This window comes from Octodon degus, unplaced genomic scaffold, assembly GCF_000260255.1.
Source record: "Octodon degus isolate 3935 unplaced genomic scaffold, OctDeg1.0 scaffold00339, whole genome shotgun sequence".
In the NCBI taxonomy this organism is placed as follows: domain Eukaryota; kingdom Metazoa; phylum Chordata; class Mammalia; order Rodentia; family Octodontidae; genus Octodon; species Octodon degus.
In genome coordinates, this window is record NW_004524915.1 from 157849 (window position 1) to 166052 (window position 8204).

At 46.0% G+C, this 8204-nt stretch overlaps 1 protein-coding gene across 8 annotated transcripts in view; it reads left to right on the forward strand.

Annotated features, from left to right (window-relative positions):
- Positions 1 to 8204, forward strand: part of Znf532 (zinc finger protein 532) — a 123379-nt gene that overhangs the window by 1649 nt on the left and 113526 nt on the right. For 3 of the 8 annotated variants that reach the window (XM_012513145.2, XM_023708197.1, XM_023708198.1), the window contains exons 1-2: positions 594 to 1378; positions 1464 to 1573. The gene's annotated coding sequence lies outside the window, so the exon portion shown is untranslated. Of the gene's footprint in view, positions 1 to 6; positions 201 to 483; positions 505 to 593; positions 1379 to 1463; positions 1574 to 8204 lie in introns of those variants that run through there. The other 5 variants (XM_023708196.1, XM_023708194.1, XM_023708195.1 and 2 more) reach the window with 5 other exon arrangements.

An 8204-nucleotide genomic window follows, 5' to 3' on the forward strand; every position in this document is an offset into this window, starting at 1 on the left:
CCGAGGGGCCACGTGAGCGCCGCCGCCGCCTCCCCCTGCGGCGCGGCTGTGCGCAGATGATTTTTGCAAGGCCTCGGTTGCCCCCTCTCCCCGCTGCCCTGCTTCACTTGTCCCCCAGCTCCCCATACGTCCCCAGTGTTGTACCCCGAGGTGAAAGGATTTGGACTCACCACCCCCCCAGGTGCTTGAAAGGAGAGAAGGTTGGAGGAGGAGGAGGAGGAGGAAGAGATTGGGGGGGCTGCTGGTGGTGGTGACAGGGCTGGGAGAGAAAGGAGAGGGACGGAAGGGAGGAGGGGGCTGGGTGGGGTGGGGGTGACAGGCAGAGAGGAGCCTGGTCAACAAGCCAGCACCACTCTGCGAGGAGGCCAGGCCGGCTCGCAACCGACGCATCCTGTGTGAGGAGACACACATAGATTGCTTTCTTGGGGGCTCTTTGTCAGCCACCAACACGGGGAACACACACTGACACACACGTACACAAAGATCTGAGCCAGGTTGTGGGAGGTAAGTGGGGGAAGGAGAAGGAGGGGGAAACAGTGCCTGGTGGGCTTCGGGGTGGAGGGAGGGGGAATGCGCCCTGAGGGGCTCTGGGGGGCTGGTGAGGTGAGCATTTCCAAGGCTGTGTGCTTGTGTGGTGGTGGGGGACACACGATGACCTTCCTCTCTTCAGAAAGACCTAGAAGGGAGAGGCAACCCCCAGTGAGATCCCCCCGGTGCTGATGATTTTCAGGGACTTGTTGGCAACTCAGCGAGGGTTGCCATAGCTTTTTTATGTAGGGTGACCAGAACCGGCTGAAACTGGTTTGAGGCAGATCAGCTCCTGAACACAATGCAGTCACTGAGCTACTACAGTGGGATAGCAGCTTCCTCCCTTCATGGCAGCCAAAAGCAGAGGAGCTTGCAGGAAGGTGCCATCCCAACACAGTATGTGAATGCACACTTAGACACCACACAGCACTGGTACGTGACTAATGGAGCCCTAAAAGATCCTGTGTAGAGACGATGGGGAAAGAGGTGCAGGTTTGCAGGGTCTGAGATTACTTGGGCTTTTCCTGCCTTTTTCTTTTGCTTAAGGGATGGACAAGGAGCTGAGATTTATGACCCTTATTAAAGAAAAAAATGTGCCTTGCTAGGGTGGGGACACTTGGTTTATGCAGTCTCTCTCTCAGTCTCTCTCTCTCTCTCTTTCTTTCTGTATTTTTAACAAAACAAAACCAGAATGAACTGATGGATTTGTAATGGTAGTTTGTTTGTTGCTGAAGAATGCTACTTTGCATGCCTTTTTTTCTCTTGCAGGGTATGTTCTGTTTTGTGCTTTTCCTTTTAGAAGCTACTAAAGGGTGTTTGGGATACTTCTGACTATTATGAAGGCCAAAAGGTAACAATATTGTTCTAGGAAATGAGCATAAATGCGTTCCAGTGATGCTGTTAGCCATACATGCTGTCTTTTTTTTCCCTTGTAGGCCTGTTGACTGGGGCTGCTTTTAACCCTTTCATATTTGCAGAGAATGCAACCGTGTGACAGTAACTGAACACTGATCCAAAGTCTTTCCAAAAGGTCAAGGTTCACAAGGTGAGATATGCTGTTTTGAGCATGAATTTAAGTATTTGTTTGCAGATCCATTCATACACAGACTTGACAGTGGATTGGTACCCTGGAGATAATACAGGGTTCAGAGTGGAGAAGAAACTCTTAATGTTATCCACGTTTAAGGGGATTTCAAGTGACTTTTTGAAGGTATTGCTATCAAGGTGAAATCTGAATGCCTTCATTAAAATCGCATGTGCCTGGGCTTTTGGAGCAGTCCTGCCTAAGAAGAGGCAAGTTTAGAGAATACTAGGCAGCAGGGCCTTGTGGAGAATAGGCTGTTTTGCATAAGGCTGAAGCAGTACACATGTGGCATTTTCCTGATCATTGTAAGAAAAGGAAGGGCTTCACCAAATCGAGGCAGCCAAGCCACCTTTTTAGGATTTGAGGAGCCTGGAGGTAGATTCGCCTTTTGTTCATTCATCACCTTTCTTTTACCATGCTCTCTGTGTTAACCTGAAAGGCTTTTCACTTCGAGTCAAGTGGTGGAATGTCTTTTATTGATTTTGGGGGCTGTTGACTGGTGAGTTGGCCATTGGATTATTTGTGGCATACATTTTAATGTGGAATACTAATGCAAGACCAGGAGGAAACCGGGTAGTCTGGCTTATTCTGTGCAAAGGTGCCTGTTAAGTCACAGCTTTACTGTCATGGGTGGTAGAAATGTCTATGCCTCAGATGATTGCAGTTGGATTTGAGCTGGCATTTCACGCACCCTCTCAAACCAGAGGTTGGGGAATAGAGGAGAGGAGCAGAAGAGAGGAGAAAGCATAAGGAATGTAGCAAAGTGAAGAACAAAGGCTGTGGGAGCTTTCAGGGGAACACTAAACATTTTGCCTTGGGGTTCCTTGTGAAAAGAACTGCAACTTCCCCAAACAGGAAACCAGTCACTCCAGACTCGCATCCAGCATGATCTCAGCAACAGAACTGGTTCTGCCTTTCTGCTGGTTTGGTAGAGGTACAGTCAAGAGGAGCTCGTAGGAGACATGATTGCAAATACATTTCTCCCTCACTTTGAAGTGGATATTTTGTTCCTCTCTGTGTTCAATGGAATAGCCTTGTCAAGAAATGCCCAGGATCTTGGAAATTGGTTAAGTTTTATGCTGGCAATTGGTGGGCATATCTGCAGCGCAGGGTGTTAAGTATGCAAAGGTTTTTATTGTTGAAATGTTTTCCATTTGGCTGCAGAACATTGCCTGTGTGATAAAACTGGCAAAAGGGAAAACAAGAGTGCATGGTTAGCTGGGAATACTTTGTGTAGTATTTAATAGAGATAAATGTAATCTTAGACTGATATACCAGTAAATAGCTAACATGATGGAACAGAATTCTTTGCAAATCACTATGCTAAAATTGGTTTTCAATTCTACCTCATTTTCGATTGCCAGAGGTTCTGCAGATGACTGTGGCAGAAATATGCTTGCATAGCAGATCCGAATCCATGTTGCATGATACGCTGTTCCTGCAGTTCTGGTGCCAACTAAAACTCAGATGGTTAATATGATAAACCTTAATTAGCTTCATACAGTAAGCTGTTTTATCATTTAGTCCTTCGTTCTTCTCTTTTAGAGTTGGTGATTTTTATTTAACTTTGACAGTTCAGCCCTTGCAATGATTATTTCTTGAGAAAAATGTTTAAAAAGCCTTTTTAGGCACAGCGTGTCATGGAATGTTCTGGTTTACTCTCTTAGAGGTTTCAGCTTTGTTCTTCCTAGTCCCCCTAGAAGTCTTCCTGAAAATAGTGTTCATTTTGCATTTAAACCAGTCTTTCCAGCTGCAAATGTTGCTGAAGGTTAGGGAGCTGGTTCTCCAGGCAGCGGCCATGAGCTCATCCTGGACTGGGGCTTGCCCCAGGTGTTGATCTCATGCTGCGCCATAACAATGCAGCAGGCCCAGGTCTCCCTGGAGAGGAACCCAGTGCGTTCTCGGGAATTAGCAAAGGCATGCTCCTCCCTGAGAGGAGCAGGAGGGATTGTGGAGGCACCCACCCTCGGGGCGGGGGCCTGTGCTGGAGCCTGAGCCTGGCGCCTGCCTGGGAGGGCCTGGAGCAGTCTCTGAGGAAGACCTGTGGGCCATTCCCTCTGCTGCAGGAATGTGTGGGTTTGGCCCAGAATGTACGGGAAAGAAAGTGTTTTATCTTTTGCCTGAAATTGAGTCATATTTTCCATGTGAAGTAATGGCGGATGCAAGGTTTTGAGAAGTCTCAGCCTAATCTGCTTCGGGATCCCTTCTGCTCTCTTTTCTCCTTCTTCTCAGAGACCCCCCCCCTTCCCCCACTTGACTCATTTTTAAGGAAGGTCTAGGAGGAGTAGCCAACATGTAAGTGGAATATTTTGATTATACCTTTGACTTGGATGAGTTTCTAACCCAGATGCTTTCTTGGGCTTTGCTGTGGAACAGTCTGTCCTTGGTGGCTTTGAATAACCTTTCTCCTATCCCTGATAGAACTCCACTCTGCTGTGCACAGCTGGTGCCCAGGTTGCCCTCCCATGGAACCTTAAAAAAACACCAGTACCAGGGAAGCTGAAGGGATCTGAAAGACATTTGGGGTGGCTCCTTTTCTGTCCCCAAAGAGCTCTTCTTCTAGTACGTACTAGCAAAACAAGAACGGCAGCCATGGTGGACACTACAGAAATCCGTAACTTGGTGGTAATTATATTGTAGGGATAATCTTTAACCAGACAAGCCATAGCTGAAGAATGAACTTTTTCAGTGTGTGTATGGTACTGAGAATTGACCCGTGGGACTTATGCATGCTAAGTCATTGCTCTGAGCTGTATCCCCAGGCCTTTCTGCGTTGAGGCAGGAGCTCACTGAATGCCCAGGCTTTTGTGATCCTGCTGCATCAGCTGGGTTGTGTGCATGCACCACTGTCCCCAGCAAAAACTGACTCATCTTTGGTGGTACTGGGGATACAGCCTTTTGCATAAAGGTACATCTGTGGCTCCTTTTGTTTTTTGAGGCTGTCCTGGTTAAGTTGCCCATGGTGGGTTGTAACTTTAGATCCCTCACCTCAGCCTGCCAGAGTGCTGTGTGTATCGAGGTGGCACCTGGACCAGGCCAGCTAGCTGGCAGTGCAGGGGATTGAACTGGGGTGCAAGTGCCCTATCAATAAGTTACATTTCCCATCCCTTTTAAAAATTTTATTTTGAGATGGGAGTTTCTCTGCATTGCTCAGGGGCAGACCTTGATTTTATCAATCCTTTTATCCCCCACTGCTGAATAGCTGGGATTACAGGCAAGTATCACTGTGTCAGAAAAAAATGACCTTTTAGAAATTTTTATTTACATGCAATGAAATTTAATTTGTGGCATGCAGTTCCTTTGATATATGTATAGTCATGTGTTTACTGCCATAATCGGTTTGTGAGAGTCCCATCGTGCCATGCCAAAATGTATGCCCCTTTGTCCTGTACACCCCCTTTCCCTCAGTTGAACCTAAGACCTTCATAGTGAGCTGTATCCTCAAAAGCCTTTGTAATTTTTATATTGAGACAGAGTCTTGGCAAATTGCCCAGGCTGGACTCACACTTGGAGTCCTCTTGCTTCGGCCTCCCAGAGTTCTGGGACTATGGCCATGTCCCTCCTCCACACTTGCCCCTTTCTATTTGGACTCTTCTCCCCACTGGCAGTCAGCATCCTACTCTTGGGACATCATTCTTTGTCTCTGTTGTTTTGACTTTTCCAGGATGTCATAAAAATAGCTTCTTAGGAGGATGGCATTTGTGGTTTGCTGGGAGTGGTGACGCAAGCCTGTAACCCCAGCACTCAGGGCTGAGGAAGGTGGATCGCTTTGAGTCTGAGGCCAGCCTGGACTACAAAGCAAGACCCTGCCTGTCTCCAAAGGACCCCACAAACAACAACAAAACTGTGATTCATCAATCTCTATAGTTGGTGTGTCAATACATTTTTATTGCTGGTTAATATTCCATAGTCCACTTTGTTGATTCCATATTCCATTTTTATTCACCACTTGACATTAGAACTGTTTCCAGGTTTTGGTGATTGTGCAAACAGTGGCGGTAAACATTTATGCACCTTATAGGTTTTTCTGGGAATACGAGTTTTTTTTTTTTTTTTTGAGAATGGCTTTGCTCTATTGCCCAGACTGATCTTGAACCCCTGTGCTCAAGTGATTCTCCTGCTTCAGCCTTCCAAGTGTAAGTTTTCATTTCTCTTGGTAAACATTTGGCAATGTCTGCATGTGTCTTTTGGTGTATTTACAATAATTAAAAATCTGTTTGAAAGTAAATTCAGCTCGTCTTAACTTCACAGAAAAGATCTGGCCTTGACAGCTGCAGTTAAGACTTCCCAGGAAAGAACGGGTGAATGCTGAAGACGCTTGCGAGATGATGGTGATAATAGAATAGTCTCTAATAGGATGACATGCTTTATAACCCTGAACTAATCGGAATTAGCAAAAGTGGAAACAGAAAGCTGCAAGTGGTAAAATACCCTGTTTTACCTCAGTAGTTACTTTTAATCTCTTCAGAAACATTTGGTAGTTTAAATTTTACATTTGTTTTCAGGTTCATTAAAACACTACACAATAATAGACTTGAAATTTAGGAAAGTACTACTAAAGATCCACGTTGAAATTTTGCTTGTATGTAAATACCTTCATTGTAGTTGACTTATCGAGTGTAAAATGGTGGTACTCCAATATTTGAAATCGTTATTAAATATTATTTAGCTTTTTATTGTTTGCTTTTTGCTTTTTTTGAGACCAGATGTTGTAGTGGGGGCCAGCCTTAAATTCACTGGTTATCCCAGACTGGCCTTGATCTTGCCATCTTTCTGCCTCAGCCTTCCAACTTTATTCAGCTTTGATCCCGTGTAAGGAAGTGAAAGAAATTTTTTTTTTTTGTTGCAGAACCGGGGATTGAACTCAGGCCCTTGCGCTTGCCAGGGAAATGCTTATTCCACTGAGCTATCTCCCCAGCCCCGAAAGAAAAATTTTTTTAAAAATTTTATTTGAGGGGCCAGGGAAATGGCTCAGTGGAATAAGTGCTTCCCTGGCAAGCTCAAAGGTCTGAGTTCAATCCTCGGTTCCGCAAAAAAAAAAAAAAAAAAAAAATATTTGATACAAGTTTTTGCTCCTCAGTTCAGACTCATAGTGATCCTTCTGCGTCAGGCTCCCCAGTGCTGGGATTACAGGCACGCACCACCATTTAGGAAGTGAAACTATTGAGGCACTCCCAAAGCAATGACGATGGGAGATTTAGAAACAAATTTTCTTTTTCTTTTTCCTTTTTTTTTTTTTTAAGGATAAAATAGCTTTCAAGTTCTGGAAGAATAAAAAGTAATGGGTATGGAGTTCAGAACGTGACAAGGGATGTTGATTTGGGGATTCTTAAGCTGTTTAATAGGTACTGTTTCCTGATGACCAGGCATTGTGCTCAGGCCTAGGAATCCAGACGGATGAAGAAACAGGAGAGAAAAATCCAGTGGGAAGTAGCCTACAGAAACTACGATAGGAATGTGAATGGTCACCTGATGCCAGTGTGGGAAGGTGGCTTCCAGGCTGAGCCAGGAAACACCAATGAGAGTGCGGTAGCCCTGGGAGTCTGGGTGGGGCCCGCTGCTGTGCAGCCAGGAGGCTGACAAGGGCCCTGTGCTTCAGGTCCTCCTGCGGGGTCCCCTCAGTTTGCACTTCCTTGTGTAGCCAGTGTTGGCAGAAAGACTCGCCCTTCATCACCAGGGTCCTGTGGCAGGACCCTGGAGGGTAGAGTGGAGGCTGTGAAGCCCAAGCGACAAGCTCAGATTCAGGACCTGCAGCTGTCCAGGCACCTGTAGATCCAAGGTGTTGCTGATGTGGATGGAGTGGGGGGGAGTAGCTGTGCAGCCGCCCAGGTGTTGGGAGCACCTGACAGATGTTGGGGGCAGAAAGGGAAGTAGTGGGAGATGCTCCAGAGGAGTCATCTACAGTTGCTTGGCCCCTGTCACTTTTGTCTTGGAATGGCAGTCAGAGGCAGAAGAAGAGATCAAGAAAGGTAGAACTAGGGGGCCTTGATGTGGTATGTTCAGATTTGGGTTCAGGCACCTCGGAGGAGCCCTCTGCACTGTGCTCTGACAGTCTACATGGGAGATCTGTGTGGAGGCCAGGCCCAGGTTGGAGTCAGCAGCGGCCCTCTTCTCCATGGAGGATACCTTCACGACTCCTGGTGGGTGCTGCCACCTCGGATAATGCTTAACCCCCTTATGTATTGTGACTTTTCCTATACATACATACATGTATAACTATAAACTCTAATGTGTTATTTAGGCACAGTAAGAAGTTACCAAATAACTACTAAGTATGATAATTATAATACTATATTGGAAGAAAAGTTCCTTAAAACTTATTAATTGCGGGACTGGGGAGATGGCTCAGTAGAATAAGTGCTTGCTTGGCAAGTGTAAGGGCCTGAGTTCAATCCCCCGTTCCAAAAAAAAATTATTAATTGCCAGGTGGGGTGGTACACACCTGTCATCTCAGCACTCAGGAGGCAGAGGCAGGAGGATCACCACAAGTTCCAAGTCAGCCTAAGTAACATAGTGAGTCCAGGGCAGCCTGAACCAACCACATAGTGAGACCCTGTCACAAAAAACAAAATAAAAAAATAACTTAGTAATT